At 44.1% G+C, this 18,952-nt stretch overlaps 1 protein-coding gene across 14 annotated transcripts in view; it reads right to left on the bottom strand.

The window, feature by feature from the left end:
* Nucleotides 1-18,952, bottom strand: part of mgat4c (mgat4 family member C) — a 108,646-nt gene that overhangs the window by 41,681 nt on the left and 48,013 nt on the right. For 4 of the 14 annotated variants that reach the window (XM_031867121.1, XM_031867131.1, XM_031867149.1 and 1 more), the window contains one exon: nucleotides 11,591-11,668. The exons of 9 other annotated variants lie outside the window; for them this stretch is intronic. The gene's annotated coding sequence lies outside the window, so the exon portion shown is untranslated. Of the gene's footprint in view, nucleotides 1-6,956; nucleotides 11,669-18,952 lie in introns of all 14 variants that reach the window. One more of the 14 variants, XM_031867140.1, reaches the window with a different exon arrangement.

The raw sequence follows: 18,952 nt of genomic DNA, 5'->3' as shown, positions 1-18,952 counted from the left end.
CATGAGAGGGAGACAAAGTCTTTAATTCTGCAAAATGAAGCAGCCAATTTCTCCACAGTCAATGGAAGAACCGTTTCGCTGAGGGAAAATGGAATCTCTGACAATGAGAGCTGTTTTAATGGGAAGGAACAGAGGAGGACAAAGCCTTGAAATTCATTACAACTATTTTTTTCTTTTTGCATTTCCTCTCTATTGCTGCACATTGGATTATATGTGGAACATCAAACACTTTAATTATCTTAATTACTCCTACATTTGCAAGCAGGGAAGCTCCTTGAAACCAAAGGAAAATGCGAGTGTTTCTGTGTCGTTAAAATCCACATAATTTGAATGTTATATGAGAACCTTAATTGGCGAATTCATGGTTATCAAGGGGCCTCCTTCATTACAATTCAAGAGGCTCCTTCGTGGTGGCCATGTTTTCACATAATGAATGTGATTGTCTCCCCCCCACCTCAGTGTAATAACCAATTGCACAGACCAGCTGATCGTCCTCACCCCACCCACACACCCGACATTAATATGACAAGTTTTTCTTTTGTTTATGGCTCACAAAGTGAAATATGAGAAGTAATTCCTTTTCACTTGTGACACTGATACATCGGTGTGCAATACGTGGCCCATCACGGATTCAGTGAAATCCACACCAATGAATCCATATTAATCTGATTATGGCAATAGCTTAATTATACCAATTGGAATTTGAATTGTTTCTTTTTCCATCACCAACTTGGCCAAACCATTTTGTATAAAACTTAAAGAGTAAAGCAGATCAGAACCAGTAAAGCAAGCATCTATGTTACTTCATGCAACATAGACTTGAGGTAGTTGCATGCTTTTTCTTTTGGAATACGACAAAAGGAACCTGATGTTCTAATTTTTGTTTTGAGGAAACCTGGTTCACACATCTGTTGCTTTCACTTGAATTATTTCACGTATCAAGTGGGGGCGAAAGCACTCATGGCTCCCGTCTTGTGATGACTATGATACTGTGAAGCAACAAAAAACAAGCATGTTATAAATCTATTTTGAAAATGGATCACTTCTCACAAAAAAAGGTGTTTTTTTTCAGTGTTGGCGTTGCCATTTACACGATGGCGAGACTGCCAGCAGATTTATTTTCTGGAGTTATTGAAATTATTTTAAGACTTCACCTAGGAGACCACTGTTCCTGTCCAGTGTGAAACCAAGTCAATGTTGACTTATTTTACCATACTTTTCCAACCTAACTTTCACACATAACAAACGCCAATTACATAACAAACGTGCCTATTGAACGTACAAAAAATAGTTCTTTACCCAAATCACAATATTTTCCAACTGCGTCTGTTACCTTAACGTCACCAAGTAGTTTTGTTGCGTAAGAAAACCTAAAAACTAGCAAGGTAGCATATTAATGAGAAACAGCAAGGACCAGAAAAACAACATTTTCAGCTGGTGTTTAGTTGCTCTTTGTTTATTTCAGTTGATATTGGATAAATCATTTTTTCCAGGATTTGGTCAGTGCAGAGAGCGATGGTCGCTCACTATAGTGTGATTTTAGTACATGAAGAAGTTGAGTAATCACTAGATTCGAGTGTTGTAGGTCACAGAATGCACTTTGCCCCCGAGCTGAGTCAGACTGAGGCAGAATTTGGCAATCTTGGTGAATCAGGGTGTTGGTCTGTTTATCTTAATTGCAGTAGGGACAGAATCCATGGCGTATTGAGTAAAATGACCAAAATGTTTTGGTGTTTGTTTACACAAATGGCACCAAAAGATATTAATGCTAACCCAACTAAAGTTATCCACAGTTTTATTTGACTATGAATACGGGTGGATATTTTGCATGCATTTACATTCAAACGGAGGGAGAAGAAGCCACTGCTAAAAGGTCTATGAACAGGGGACAGCCTGAGCGAGTGCCATGCCCTCTTGTCTCTGGAGCGCGTTGGATAATGTGGTGGGGTTGGCCCTGAGGTCGAAGGGCTCTCACTGCAGGGACAGATGACGCTTGTGCAGGTCGGCTCTTTCGGGCACGAAGCCCAGCAGCGTCTGCCAGGGGGTTAGAGGTTAGCGTAAGCCGCTCTGGGCCACCGCAGCCCACTGACTCTGAACAGCAGGGTCAGCTGTGGGACTGTGGGACCCCTCTGCTAGGTAAAGCCCTGGAACAAAAAAACATACCAACGACGCAAACATGACGAGATGAGGGAAAAAAATATATATTAACAAAAAACCTTTTCCAGGAGGATTACGGTTGCTTCCAAGTCAGAGAGCTTAAACACACGAGTAGATTTTCAAAAGCACAATGCGGTTGAGTACTTAATGTGGCCAATGCCATGGTTTGTCTCTGGGAATTGGTTTTCAAGAAGGCATCAGATGCTACTCAGGGGTGCGTGACGACCTATTTCACAAATGAACGCTTTGCTTGTTAGAACATTTTGGAATCAAACGAACACACTCTTAGCTTTTCTGGTTTCATCACTTGAACAATGTGAGAATGTAACACAGTGGAAATTTGAGCATACGCGAGCCGAAGAAACACAGCAAACCACATATGCTTTTTTATCAAGGCTGTCCATTGACACACGTTTGTGGTGCCCAGGCACTTAACATCCTATGATTGCTGTAGCAGAGACGCATGCCAATATGCATTTTCATATCCATAGTGACTGGGAAAAAGGCATTATCAAATCTAGACCAAACACATGTTTGCCGACATATTAATGAAGTCCCGGTCGCCAGGAGAGACGGCGCCGCTACACAGATACATCTCTTTAGCCCCGAGCGTGCTAACAGCACTGTCAATTTCTCTCCACCGAGTCCCTCAAGGCTGCTGGTACAAAAGACACTTAACTTTGAGGAGCAGGGGGGGGTTAGATGGTGGTGGGCTCCTCCCTCAACGGCGCCTCACCGTCACAAAAAAGATAATTGTCTCCTCCTTACCCAGAGAGATGGGCGTATTCCCCTGACCTATGCCGGGGACTCTTCCCCTCTCTCGCGCAGCCCGAGATGTCACAGTGGTTTGCCATAATTACTTTTGCTGATAGAGGTGAGAGAGGACATTTGCATCAGATGAGGCGCGCAGCGGTTTTCGGGTCTCCCCACTCGCCATATGCGGCACTTAATGTCACCGTAATCTCTAAAGGTTAGCACCGGCAGCAGCCACCGTATATCGCGGCGACTAGCTGAATCAGTGGTTTGGAAATGGGTTTGACATTGAGTTCGGGTAAACGCAGGGAAACACACACAAGGTCACAAAAAACACACACACATCGGCAAACACAAAAGAACACACCTTAGAAGAGAGATGTGGTGCATCTTCACTCAGATGTTGTACTTCTTCACTGAGAGTGAACAAGATTGGCAAGGTCAGGCTGTGATTTCTTAACACAGCACCCCTCGCTTTAGAAAGTCTTTGAGCTGGAGAGGTAAACATATTGAGTGTGTACTCCGTGCACCTTCTGTTGTCAGAGGAAGTGTTCACCTTACAGCATCCGCTGCCTACTGCTGTCATTTGCCTGAAGGTTTTTCTTTAAGGGTAGACACCCCATGGAGTAGGGTAAAAAAATGTACCTAATAGGTATCACCATGAAACTTCTCCAGTTGATTACTTCCATAAAGACAATATATATTTTCTTTTACAGGCTTTCTGAAAATGTATATTTAAATATACAAATGTGGTATTATTAATGCTAACTTGTGGTGAATTGAGGATAAGTCTATGGAAGCAAATGGACAAAGTAGTAAAATAAACACCTAAATATGTATTTTAGATGTTTCCTTTACAGAGTCTGAAAGAAGACCATATGAGAGCATATTACCACACCTGAGTCAGTGGAGGGTAAAACAAGCGCTCCTGTCTGGAAAAGGAGCCGCCCCTCCTCAGGTGCAATCACATCCACTCAACGAGAGGCTATATAATGCTGCTTTCCTCGCGGTGTTTGCCCTTTTTCTGACCTAGGAAAATGAAGTCTGTGTTCGGGGAGTTACTTTACTCCTTTTAATGCTTTGACATACCTTATTATCGCACAATAAATGTGTAGATTGGTTAAGAACGCTCCCTTTGCAGAGCTAAAAATACACACACACACACACACACACACACACAGGCGGAGGCAACCAAAGAACTAATAAGAGATCTGCCTTTAAAAATACAAAGCTCTCTGCATAAATGAAACCCGCTGACAGCTTCTTCTACTGTGCTCATATCCATTAAGTCAAGTCCAGCATTTTTTAATGTAGATGTTAAAGTAAAAGAACTGAATACTTCCTCCGTTGCTGTGCGTCTGTGGTATTGAATAGAAGCTTAGAAATCCACCATTTCAAGACGTTTTGTATCGCTATGAGCATGCGATGCAATTCAAAAACAAGGACGTGGTAATAGTGAAAGTAGTATCGCTCACAGGGAAGCACAAGAAATGCACAGCTATTATAGACGTGTTGACAAAGATGTGTTAACATGTTTGCTTTCAAAATGTGAACCAAAAAAGTGCCTTCTACAGAAAGGCAGACTTAAAAGGCTCTCACCAGCATTTTATTTTGAATTTGAGTCTCAAACTAATGATTTATTATTCAATATACACTCCGATAATTAAGGAAACTCCTGAATGCAGACACAAAACGTAGTTGACCCTTTTCTAAGTCCCGCGGCTCGAGCAGAGACTGGCCAATCATAGCTCGTCCTGGTTGAACGTTGTGTAAAAGTGACTCTCGCTACCTGTCGAGGTTAGGAGGAGATATACATTTCCTAAATGTTGCGTTGCTACGTAAAACCTTTAATTCCATTGTCTTCTGTCTCGATCTCCAGGTGATGTGGTGGTTCACTTTCATCCTGGATCAATCCCTCAAACGTCTAACTGTAGACCCTTCTGTCTGCTTCTCTCTGAAATCGCTATTTCGTCATTCCAAAAATTTGATAACATTTCTACAGGGAGTGCAGTTAGTGACAGTGTGGGCTCCATGGTAGCAATGTGGGGGCGGGGCTTAGTGAAAGGACTTTAGCTGATTTCCAAATAACACATTTGAGTTGCATAAGTGCATAACGCATTCAACAATGACATGTAACCACAATGCATCTCATACTCCTCTCCCCCCTTTTCTGCACCATGAAATAAAGGCAAAACTGCCTCAAAAACGAACATAAAGATAAACCCCATTATGGTTGTATCAAAAGTTGAAAGAAAGCACTCAAACTGCAATTTGGAAAAGTCCTTGGACTCACTTAACACTGATGCTGCAGAGGTGTTCAGTCAAGAAAGCCCACATCTCTCTGTCTTTGTGCCATTATCTATATTCCTCCCAATCTCCCTCTCTGAGAGAACGATTCTGCCTTTAGTTTCTAAATCCCACACCTCCCAGAGCATACGCGTCTGTTCATCACACTTTCTACATTCTCTTCTATTTTCTGTTTTGTTTCTGGGATTCTGGTGACATTTTCAAAGTGCCAGATCCTTGCCTTGAGACATTGTGCATGTGCCCACACCTCTCCGCCCCCAAAACACACACACACACACACACATGGACAGCGGATACACTCTCTCCTCGCCTGGAGCCAGGCCCCTCTGTGCTCCTCTACCTCAGAGAAGCTGGAGCTTGGCATAGAGAGGAGGCTCTGGTGGATTCTGTGCTCCGCCTGCCAATGCTGCTCTCTTGATCTGCAGCCAGCTGATGACAGATCTACATTAAGCTCATAGTCTTCTCTCTCTTGCTCTGTTTCTCGTCTCCTCTTCCATGACACCGGGGCAAAAAATTGTTACCGCAGAGTCCACGGGCATTGGTGGGAATCGGCATCCCGTGGGGTCGGGCGCCGCGAGTCTCTTCTCACACCAAATCGAGAGAAATGTAGAATGCTGAGTGGGTTTCCGGCTTGTAGATAAATACCATGTGGGTGTGAGCCAAAGATAGCGCCATATCAACAAATCCAGGGGGAAGCTGTGTGCACATCTCTGATGTGTAACTCCCAGTTTTGAAGGAATAATACAACCTTTAACATGCGCACACATAGAGATGTTACATTTTTATGTTAGTGATGTAGGGCTCAGTACCCACCTGCCTTAAGTGTTCTCTTCTACTTCTGTTGTAGTTTTGAATTTCTTAAAATGACATTACATAGCTTCATCATAAGAAAAGAACATCTCTTCTAGTTGAGAAAAGTCAATATATGGTAGCATGCTAATACCCGATGGCAATCAGGGGGTTACATTACATTACAGTCATTTAGCAGACTAGTTGGGTGCCCCCAACTAGTGCTCTTGCACAGACTCAATATGCAATGTACAAGATTGCATGGATTCAAGCCAAGGCAACTAGGCTATAAACGCTTTGCACACATCACCAAGGGTAATATGGGCAACAGTAAGGCCACTCACACAACTACATCTACGCAGCATCCGTGCAGCAGAATCCACAGAGCACACTCTCCATCTCTCTTTACTTTGACACACATGCACATAAGCAATTTTTCACCTCACGCAGGTCCATCACAATTCAGTCACAGCAAAAACATAGGCTAGACATTGGAAAATATTCTATTTTACCTTTTAAGAAAAAGAATGGACACCGAGTCTGCTTTCCCTTTGACATATTTCCCAGAATTTGACGTCCTGGTGTTTGGATTTTCGGAGTGTCAATAAGGGTTGTGATGGACAATAATTGCTTTGTGTGAATGTTGGATGTGGGTGATGAGTTTAAATAAAAGCCCTCGCTCTCTGGCTCTGAGTGACCGACCGCTAAAAACAGATGTAGCCTAATTAAAAAGATGAGACCAGACACTAAGATACATTTATGTTTTATGTGGGTCTTTTATTTCCCCCGATTGCACTCTTGGAGTACAGCGTTAATTGGTCAAATTTTAAAAAGGTACAGATCAATTGACAGCAAAATTAAACAACTGCTTCCCACTCTCTTCAGAATTACAATACAACTGGAAACACTATATTCTAAAGCTACATAGAAAAACAACAGTAGTGACCTACTCTCCCATATCAGTACTCGGCCTGTGTGCTCGGACCCACACACACGGAACTCACGGCAGCTTCAGTCTCCCCTGCTGACCCGTTGTTCAGGTCTTTCCCTTCAGTTCAGTGGATGCTAAAAGCTAACGCTCGGTCCTCAGTAGCCTCTGATTCCCGCTCTGTATTCCTACATCTCACGTGAACTCCGTGCTCTCGCGTAGCTCACGCTTCATTGTTCTTAAAGTGACAGTACGCCTAAAATAAGAGCAGCATCTGTCACTGTCACTAACTCTGCACGTAAGTCATATCTATCAGGGACAGTACAAAAACCTTCCTACCCCCACTTCGCCTGGCTACACAGACATTAAGGGTTAATGTGTCGGACTGACGGCAGACAACATTTCATAGAACTCTTCTTGTGTTTGCCGTGATGAGGTCCATAAATAATCTGCCAACCCACAGAGAGTGTTGTAAACCAGGCTTCCCCCCTTGGTACAATTGAAAATTAAATTAGAAAATTTGTCTTCTTGTTGTGACTGAACTTTGGAAGAAAGAAATGTATGAATGCCCCGGCAAAAAGCAATGAGATCCATCAAGGTAAAACCATTTTAGATGATGGAAGAAAATGCTTTAATTACTCGAAATACTCACAAAATATGTCTGGAACAACAGATACTCTGTTCATAACCTCAACAGAAATACACAGTGTTCTAACCCACCGACCGACCGGTAGTTGAGTGCAGACATCGCACTCAACTACCGTAATGTTTACATTATGACGCATTGATCAAAATGATGAGTGCGGGGAGAAAAGAAATGGCGCACCATGGCAGAGAGTGAGAGCAATCACATGGGATGCATGGCCAACAGCTGCTGATGAACGAGGAGTGACGGGCGGTGATGGAGCCTCACCATTACAAAAACACAACCAGCTGTTATTTCTAAAGGGGCGCGTCTGCTTATTACTGCGATATCCAGCAGGAATAGCTCGCCATCGCACCATTGAGCATGGCGGGGCGGCTTTGTGCCGATAGGTGAAAACACTGTTTCTATTTTAAGATTTAGACGTCTCTTCTTTTTCCTGATGCTGTGATTGAGAGTGTCATTTTAAAAAGGAGGCAAAAACAGCTCGTAGCATTTGGTTGGAGCTCTCCGAGTTGTTTGCGTTTGTCATTACAGAGCTGTCCTTTGATTCCGTGGGGCAATGCTTTTGTGTGGGCTGTAAATTGGCAATCAGCCTGTCACATTACCATTGAAATGGTCACTGTAAGCTCCTGCGAGGAGGTCATGGCCTGTCTCAGTGGAGGAGAGTACGCTATTGTGTAAAACTCATAAGGACCATTCAGTTTCTTTTTTTTGTCAGAGCACACTCAAACACCTCCAGTTTTCAGCTGCATTCGTTGGTTTAATCCGTCTCAATGCAGCACACACATAGATATTTAATTAACCTTTTTTTTTTCTTTTGTTGGTTTTTGCAACAATACCCTCAGTCTCCCCATAGATACCGGTGCGAAGGAGGAAAGAGCGTATCAGGATACATGCGAGAGACGGTGAAAATGAGACAGAACAAATGTGAGAGTCAACATGAGAGTCAGAGTGCATGTGGGCATAAGAGGGGGAGAGCATGATGGCAGCTCAGATGTACCCAACGTACATCACTCAGCCTCTGCATTCGGTGGCTGCACGGCTGTCAGGAGCCGGCATATATTATCACTGCATCTGTTGTGAGATAGCGGACAAATGTCAGCTCGGATAAACGCGCGCCTTTCTTTGATGCCTTCTATGATGGTGGTGCTTCACAATTCAATTCATGCTCGATTAGGAAAATGTCAAAGCTGTTGTATGGAAATGACTAATATGATCCAATTAACTGCTTCCACTAATACGGTTTACTCCGAGTTTGGATCGGACTCACTGCGTATGTTGAAATGTGTGAGATGTGACCAGAATTTTAGTTTAAAACATAGCTAGCCGCTGCCCGTCCTGTCTTGCAATACCACGAGTACCTCGGGAAGCGATGGCGGGTCACTGAAGGCTTCCAGTCTGTTCTCGGTGCAACATGAGACGACCAAGACGTAGAGCTCGACGGCGTGTCAATCACGTTGAAGGTACGATACTATTTTTCCCGGAGGAGGGCGGACAACGGCTCTGGGAGTCGGGCCTTCAGTTAGCGGTTAGCTATAGCAACTATCATTCAGCTAGCGCAAACCCCAGCACCAGGAGTCACAGCGGGCTGGGTCCAGCCTGTACAACGGCTGCAACAGAAACTTTGCAGATCCAGCGGTGAGTTGGGACAGTTCCACTCCTGGCGCTGGGGTTTGCACTGACGGAATTTGTGTTACTACAGCGCCGATAACCGGAGGTCTGTCTCAGAGAGCTATTTGCTGCCTAGTTGTTTGGAGCATGTGGCTATATACGACACATTGCACCTCTTAAGAGCTGAAGTTTTACAAAAAAATCATTTCAAAGATGTGACTCTTAGTAAATCCTCAGTGTATGCTGCCTACACGATTTATTTGCACTAAATTTAAGGGATATGTTATCAGCTTCTAGCTGTCTTTTTTTTATGTGACGAGCGTGCCCTCGTACAGTAGCTTGGACGCTATGCTTTCAAAACCCAGCTCCTCCAGGTTTCCCTGATTTGAAAGCGAAGCACACAGCCTCGCTCTGAGCCATGCTGGTCCTGTAAGAAACAGCTGTTTGCATGAATCTTTAATGTACGCCCACATTGGCACACCATTGAAGCAGATGAGAATGTGGAGGATCACCTCGGCCCCTGATTTAAGCTGTTTCAAGTCCCCGCCGTTTCAGAATGTCAAACGTCTCATTCACTGGAGTGTACCACTTAAAAATGTTATAGGTTAGAAAAACGACAACAGCTACAGCAGTCTAGCCCAGTAGTGATGCAGAGTTCCTTTATGGGGGCAAAACAAACAAGTCAAAATGTAGAAAAACTTGTATTATGGGGCTGAGCAATATGGTTCAAATGAATATCCCAACATTAGTCCCAGTATGGTTCTCATACGTATATGTACAGTAGTACGGTTTGGCAGAGTATGCAAGATCCTATCTCCACCAGTACTCGCTACATTGTCATCTGCTCCCATAAATTGGATAAAAATACTTAAAACAATTGTAATTTTTGAGCCAATATTGGTACTGCAAAGGACTCAAACAGACATTCATACGTGTGTGGTTCAAGCAAGTCAGCATAAACATGTTTGGCATTGTACCTTTCTGCAAACAACGAGATGGGATGCTTCTGAAGGAAAAAGTTTAAATTTTAGCTGTCTTGTATCACGCTTGAAGAAACACGTATTGCCACATGGTTAACTGCCATGTAAACGAAAGGTTACATCGAGGCAACAAAGCTACTTGGTCAAGGTTAGAAAAAAAGATAATGTTTGTGTTAAAACAATAACGCAACAATGTGACATGGTGAAAGTCCAACAACCCTTAGCGGACTTAACAGCACAGAAGCGTAACAACGTAACAAGGGTAAAGTCCATGTTTACTTGTGGTTTTACAGCTGACACAAACAGCTGTCTCCTGGGTGAAGGTCTTGTGTCTGTTTGGCCCATCTGCCAAAACCTCCAACCCACCCTTAGTGGACTTTCTTGCTTGCTTTACCGCGTACCTTTCACAAACGGTTGCTGGATATTATACATCACGTTTAACAAAAAAAATGCCATCACAAGTTACTTGGAATTGAAAAACACTGTGATCATATCAGTACAATTCAATTAATTGGCAAAAGTGTTACTTCTTGCTCTTGCCAACAAATCAACTTTGACATGTGATATTGGTGAGTTCATAATGTACAGCTGCAGTCATAAGCGATACCGTCACAGTTAGACCTTCTAATATTGAGGTGATGGATTGACTTCACCTGTGCACTAACCGATAATCAGAGAGGCAGGCTGAGCAAGTGACATGCTGCAGCATATTGAAAAGAGTCGGGACACACACAATATGCTGCTGTTTTGTGGTCTTAATGTAGAGGCCCTGCTGGGTTTCCCATCTCACCTAAAGAGTAAGTATTTTCTTTTCCTCCCCACCTTGTTCCAGCACTTTCACATCATTTGTCTTTGGAGAAATGAGCTCAAAAGTAAACGGCGTAAGCTGGATATGCGGCTGCAGGTTTACAATTGTTGTGCTTGGCGACTGCTGTCTGTATCACGCAAGTGTGAAAAGCAATAACACCACCAAAGTGCAACTGTTGACGGTCAATATTTTCTCTCCCTGATAAACCCTCTGGGCAGGAGCGTTCCTTCATCTAGCCAACACAAACACAGCTTTGCAGTTTCAATCTGTCACAGTGTGTGAATATGGAACCAGAAAAAAAAATTATATATATATACCCTTGTCTTGCCACTCTGCATTCTCAGTTTCACAGAGGAATCATCCCAATAAGTTTAAGGATTGCATGAGATAAAGCCTGGCTTTGTCAGAGTCAACAGGGTTAAAAGCAAATTAGTCTTCATGGCTGCTGAGTTGCGACTTTGATTCGCTTTACCTTTTCTAATGTCACTCCTCTGCAGGAGAACATTGCACGGAAAAAACAATCGGAGACAGCCACTCTGGCCTAGACACCAAAGTATAATTTAGCACAATGACACATTTTTCAGATGCAGAAAAAGACAGAGAGAGATTACCTTGTAAAAGTCAGATGTGTTTGTGGGAGAAAGTCTGCAGGTTGACCTGAACGGGATACATGAACACCTCAGCTGTATCTGGGAAACAAAGAGACCAGATATGCCAAGGTTACTTCACAGCTGTGAGGCTGTTTTTCAGTGCAACATGTGACGATCAGCACCTGACCGACACGCAGGCATCGATCCGCCCATGATTTTCCACGTAGCTCATATTGATGCAGGCGCGGAAAACTTGAGATTCACAAAGTTTCGCATGCATGCTAAGTCACACACACCGCACTCATACACACACTTCCAGATGCAAACAAACACACAAGTCAACAAGCCTCCAATTCCCGGAGCAGCTGTAGACTCGGCAGACTCCGCTACCCCTGTGGCTTACTTTTGAAGATGAATCTCCAGAGCCCCCCCTAAGGAAAACAGCGCTTTGCCAGGAGATGTCCAGGAACGTTAACTGTCGCCGTCTCTTTCTCTCTCGCTCTCTCTCTCTGCACTCAGACACTGACGGCTGTGATGGGGGAGGCGCGGCGCTCCCACACTGAGGCAGGGTAATTGGCTAGAGATGATGGGCCATAAACATACATCACAGGGGCGGCGGAGCGCCAAGCAGACAGCTAACTAAGGCTCTCTTTCTCCATGCGTGGCCCTTGTTTGCACGCACACGCGAGGCCACGCCGTCTACCCCTTTCCCTAGATATTCATGCTCTTTGCACACATGGGCCGGGCTCACCATTAATATAACAGAGAGAGAGGGAAAAAACCCTGCCGCTCCCTTCATTCAATTTATCACCATATAAAAACTATATATTCTGTGCGGGATGTTTTCACCATTTCCTTGGCATCATGACCATAACCCGGAGGATGCTCTCCTCTGCCATTATCGTCCACTGATGTATGATAGGCGCTACCCATTTAAAATGCATCATCACCATAACAGATAGGATGCCCTCTCTCTCACCATTACTACCACCACACAGTGGCGGATAATAGGCTATCCGTTTCCTGCGGCGCTATCGCCGCGGTGCAGCCTTCCCTTCCCATTACCATAACACTTCTGTCATAATAAGCAGGGAGAGCCTTCCAGTCATGACCACAGCTCTCCGAGAGGAGGTCAGTCGTGTCGTCAGACTGCTCTCTCACACGCTGGTAATTGGGAGAAATAAGGCTGGGGCGAGGAAACGGCACCAGAGCTGCCCTTTTTCTTCCTCGCTGGTTTTGCCGTGCGAGGCAGTATTTTATTGTATTTTTCTGCTGTCATCCAGTAGTGCCGCTGAGCCGCGTTTAAAAAGGAAAGCAAAAAGAAACATACGGGAGACGGAGCCAGTTCATTTGGCTCACTCGATTGCTGCTCTTTACGCCATCTCATAGCAGATTTCTCCTCTGATACAAGCAAGCCCTATTCTTCATTCTGTAATACCGTGACATGAGATGAGGGATTTCATCAATAACATACCACTTTATTCGTCTAATCCTCTTTTTTTTCTGGGTTTTCCAGATTTAGTTTGACAGGTCTTGCGTGACCGCTATATTTGTTGTTCTCCTCAGGACAAGCACCAACCTGAAGACCCCTTCACTCTCTCTCAGCAGACTGGAACTTCGACGGGGAGATTGAAACCAATGGCAGGGAGCGGAAGGGACAAGAGGACGGTGGGGTCCAGGCAATTTGCTCATTTTTCTTGTCAAACTCAGGCCGGCTTAATGGCGTGTTCACAGCGAGTGGTGAGACAAAGGGCCGGCGCGGCCAGGTCCCGAGAGGAAGGAGTGCTGATCAAGACGGAGGCCATCATCGCCGTGGCGGAGGCCACCCCAGCATCTTCCTCATAGGTAGACCACCTGAGTCGCTAAAGCAAGCGGCAAATAAACATGTCTCATCTCTCACAGAGCGAGTGTACTGTATGGGGCTCGCTCTCAAAGAGGAAAATGAAATATGGCCTCAATTATTCTCTAAGTGTAGAGAGGCACAGATGTTCCTATTGTTCCTCCCGTTCCACATCCTCCTAAACCCTCCCCCATTATCGCCTTCATTACCGGCGCCATCAATACGGTAGGCGGCTGCCAGAAAACCTGGATGTATTCACAACTCATCATGCAAACACCAATTAATCATCCGCCCGGCAATTACACACCTTTCCGCCATACCACTCCATTGATTTTCAGCACAGTGATGCTTTTTCCCTCTTTCATTTGCACAACGACAAACTCCACATGACTTCTCTCTGCGTGGCCTGCAGCTCGCCGTGGCCTCAATCTCCGCCTGCTCTAAATATCCGCTGGACTGGAACCGTGTTGTGATCAGAGATATGATGGGGCAGGTGTGGTTTTTTTTGTTTGGGTGCAGGCTTCACGTCAGCGAAGATGCCTCATCCCGTTACATTGCTACGTCGAGCCAAGGCAGCGGGCCGCGGCGTCAGACAGCCTCTTTTGTTTCGACTCCTAATTGGGGTAATTTATTGTCCTAACAGGCGGAGCAGCTGTGGCTTTACAGCATAGCGGCAATTAAATCCAGATGCCGGGATGAAAAGACGGTGGCTGAACGTGACTTGTGGAACCAATCGCTAATATTAACTGCGGGGATGAATGTGACAAGCTGTGATGAGAGATTTCTTCTCGTCCCATCGCCGTCCCACTGATGTTGAAAATATGCAATTTTGATGAGGTTTCATGAAAACAGTCACGGCCGGATCTCAGACAGACGCTGCTCATCATTTCTAGTAATGGATGCAATTATCTGCCAGATTAAACATTGAAACAAAAATCTGCGGGGACACCTGACAGCCTCGTGCTAGGACCCTCGGCTACAACGCAAACCTGCAATCAAGCCACAGGACTCTAGTTCTAGTTTCCCTGAAGTTTCCCCCACAAAATGGTTCTGACAAGAGGATAAGGTGAATATGAGCGGAAGGTCTGGGGAATATGGGGAGCAGCGGAAAGAAATCAGGTCGCTGTGAAGATTTCTCCAGGGCCGCGCCAACCCCGCCATGCTGTGCTTGGCCCTGGCTGCCTCTTCAGTCCAGGCCCTTTTAGACGAAGAGCCCCGGGGACTGACACAAATGTGAGTAACACGGAAAAATGGAGGCAGCGCGAGGTCACCGCCGCGATGCCGCAGCTCACTGGAGAAAACGTAGATACACAGCGACTCTTTTGGCTTCAAAATTCAAAGGGGAGAAAGAGGGGGAGTAATGAGGCGACCGTGGCGAGGCTCTCTTCTTCTTTTGTTCATTTGTCTTCCGTGTGAAGTTTTAATGAAGTGGTTGTCCGCTCTGCCACTATTTACTCTAAATGGAGGGTGTCTGTTGATGTAATGTGCACTGCCCGCGACAAGTTAAACATCTTAATGACTTATATATTGTTCTATATTCTTTATCTCGGAGCACGGACGTGCTGCTCTGAACCAACTGTAGGAGTCTATCCAATTTGAATTCACTTAGTGGTAATGTGGCGCAACTGACACGGTTGCTGCTCTAAATCTGTATAAAGCCTTAAAACTGAAAGAATCAAAGTAACTTCATTGGTATTTACTTGCATGAGAGTGAAGAACAAAACCACATCTGAGTATTATTGTAGTCAACTGGAGAAAGAAATTCTGTTTTTACACGAACAGAATTGGAACTCCTCACCTCAGTTTGGGAAATGGATGAGTTTGATAATCAAGCATCTGTGAACAGACTTAACAAATATTGAGTATGAAATTACCGTTTTATAAAAGCTGTTTACTGCAAACTGTAGTTTTAAAAACTTTACTTTTATTCACATGAATCGTAGTATTTATTATACTATTCATTATGTCTAACTTGCCATCGGTTGGCTAAAAGTACGTTTGTGCAGTTTATGTCACATAAAAACGAATTGCAGACAATTCATATTTTGTATTGTTTAAGTTACTTATGTTAAACTGTTTACATCTCACCTTTGATATATATATATATATATATATATGTAGGAAGGAAGCTACACCTTTGCTCTGTGCTTAAAGCTACTACGAGGAACTTGAATTTTGTGTTGATTTTGGCGGTCCTCATGGACAAAAGTGCTTCCGAGCAGCAGAATCCCTATAGAAAGCCTCTCATTATACTACAGCAGGTTCTGACAGTCTGCCCTGCGCAGTCCTGATTCTGGTTCTCTCGTGCCCCGCTTCCCTCAAGCTGGCCAGCAATACGGCCTGGTTTTCACAAGCATGGTGTTGGTGTCAGCTCACAGCGGGGAACGGCAGAGCAGCAAGGCGAAGCTCTGCTTCTGGCCGGAGAGGAAGCTGCTACAGAGCAGCAGAGCTCTCCTCCTCCAGCAGAACCTCCGATTGCAGGTCAAAAGCGGCAGCAAAGCCAGATCTGTATCCGTCCACGGCGGGCTGGTCGCTGCCGGAGGCCCCACCGGAGTCTGAGCTGAAAGAGTTTCTGATGGACCTGGTGGCACTGATGAATTGAGAATAACTTTATAGAAATAGACCATCTTAGCCTAGTCTTTAAATCGTGTTGACCAAATTTGCAGGTTTTGGGTACGATTTTGAAACAAAGAACATGGACTACAGAGTTTTACCGATCCTGTATTTATTCACTATCACAATTTCAAGAAATAGACTGAGCCATGCTCACAATTACGTAAGCTAAATAAACAGATAATCAAAAACCTTTGATAACAACATCATATACCCAATTTGAACTCCAAATGCCCCTCTTCTACCCTGAAGAAGGTACAAAATACCCGTATCCCTGACAACGGTGGCTCTGCAACCTCCCTTTCCCGGTCCGAGAGACGAACTCCTCTCGAGAGCAAAGAGCCGTAAGCGGTCCGACTGGATGGCAGGAAACCTCTGTGCTTTATGAGGATAAAGAGCTCTGACCCAATTAGCTTTCTTTGTTAAATAATACTCCACTGGCTCTCAATTAAACCCCCCCACACACACACACACTTCCCCTCCTCCCCTGTTGTGTTTTACAGTATAACGTGATTACAGATTTAATTAGCTGAGGACCTTGCTTCAGGGAGACTCCAAAATCCATATTGATATTTCTGTGGAGTTTGGAGATAGATGCCTCGGCTCTATGACGATGACTTCCATACGAGAGTAGGAGGGGGGGCTGCAGAAAAGTGAAATGCAAAAGATGATTTGCAAGTTTTCCCAGCTCTTGTTTACTTTCTTTCCCCCGAGGCTAATCACTCTGTTGCAGGATGATGCGGAGAGAGCAAAGAGCCGATCAATGCTGAGCCTTGGATGTAAACAGGCCTTCTGTCAACGCAGCAGCTTTTCTGGTTTTGACATATTTTTTACTATTTGAAAAAAAAGCAAGACTGGACTGCAAGATAAATTAAGTCCCACCCAACCTTCTCTCCATACAGACAACAGTGCAGGCACATAAAGCTACGGTCGATAAAACCGCAAGTCTGTGAGAGAGGCGAACTCTGTTGTCCTGCATGAAAGTCGGGACATGCTACACACTCAAATCCACGGCAAGCAATCATCCAATACTGATGTAATTCATATGGGCCGATTACAGCTGCCTGTGAAGTTAAGAATGTGAAATGCCATGAGTATAACCATGCAAACTATTTTTTGCACAAATTCTTCCGATAAGAGACTACTTTTTGTGACGTAGCTTGAATCTCTGGGCCTGTCTTGGTTTTAGGGCTGGACGGTAACATGTTTCTCTCAATTATTCAACGTTAATGATGATAAATTTGAGATATTTTTTCAATTAAGTTATTTTTTTAATCCACTTTCCATACTTAGAAAAACACTAGATGAACAACCAGACAGCAGAGTCGTAGGCTCCGCCATCGTGGCCATAGCCGACCTGGTAGCCTACTCCGTTGCTTCTGTAAAATGGTGGATCAGTTGTTTTGATTGTCACAACACCTTGTGGCGGTCTTGGCAGCAAGTGTCACGTTTAAACCCGTGTCTGTTTTTTCTTTTTTATTCCATCTGACTTGATATATTTTTGATGTTATTGCTGCTTTTGCACACTGTGGAAATCTGAGTCAGACCGCAGTGACAACAAGCCCACTTGTATTCAGGATGCTTGTCCTTCGCCTTACTGTACTGCATGTCTATGTTCTTTCACATATTGTCATACATCGCCTTGCTGTGAAACCAATTTCCCTTCAGGGACAAAATTTTGAAAGTTGAAATGACTCGTCAAGTCTTGACAGCCCCTCTTCTCTCACTACTTCTCTCTCCTCATGTCCCCTTAACGCACATTACTGACTCTGCTTCTTGAGTCTTTGTGCTTTCTCGTGGATCGTGGTTATATCTGGACCGAGGCCTTGCCTCCTGCCGTGGTCCTGCCACCCACTGCTACTATCATTATTTTTAGTAGACTCATTGCTATTGCCGATGCCATTACTGCTTTTGTTATCATTGTTATTCTACTATATCTATGTAGGGTTCTGTCCTAAGGACAATACTTTTAAAACTGTAAATTGGGCATTATCATTAGTAAATGTATATTGTCATAATTATTGCCATATTTGTCTGATGACAAAAAGTGAAAGATGTGAAGATATGGATTATGATAGTGTTTAAAAGCAGAAATTGTTCAAAAATGATCATGTTTTGGTGTCGTGGAATTCTTTCTTGAGCCACCATCATATGCACCCGTGTTCAAAATGTCAACAAGGACAAATCCGCACTAGAAGAGGCAGAGATACCAGCAGTAGTACACCAGACTACAGGCAACATTGCATTCTCAGTAAGGCAGACTCAGTAGAACACTCCCTCTATTGTTGATGCTATCACCATAACATTCTCTTAAACATGAAATCCAGCTGGGCACATTAAGCCCAGCAGAGATCTCTGAGGGACATTGATCGGTATACTGGGAAATTTGGGAAGTCACGTTCAGACATTCCATTAGTTTCATATTTAGAATGAGTGTTCCCATAATAACAGGAGAAGGATCTTAAAGAGCGTATTGTCATGAAAGCCTTCAACAGAATGGTAATAAATGCTCAAATGAAAGCTTTTTAGCCAACATGTTCTTGTGAATACGCATTTTTTTTTTTTTTTTTTACATCTTTCGTTACTTAACATCCCATTCTCTCTGGTTTGAAAGTGTAAAAATAATATGCAGCGAGCCATGGGTTTTCTCCTTTAATCATGACTGTACTGAGCATACAGTACGGTGCTAAAAGATCGAGGAGCTGTGAGGTAACGCGCTGGAGCCAGGGAGGAAATGGAAATGAGGATGTAGAGCATGGAGGTGTCAGAGCGGCTCGTCAAACTGTCTGCACGTACTATGAATATTTCACTACTGACACACAGCAGCTTGCCAGCCCAAACTGCACCCCTGGAGATGGACAAACACAAAGAAACAGAGACAAATTGTAGATAGATAGATGCGTAGCTGGATAGTGAGGTAGATAGGTAGC

This window comes from Anarrhichthys ocellatus, unplaced genomic scaffold (assembly GCF_004355925.1).
Source record: "Anarrhichthys ocellatus isolate YVR2014 unplaced genomic scaffold, GSC_Weel_1.0 scaffold2, whole genome shotgun sequence".
Classification (NCBI taxonomy): Eukaryota; Metazoa; Chordata; class Actinopteri; order Perciformes; family Anarhichadidae; genus Anarrhichthys; species Anarrhichthys ocellatus.
The sequence above is the reverse complement of the archived record's forward strand: the minus strand, read 5'-3'. Positions and strand labels throughout refer to the sequence as shown.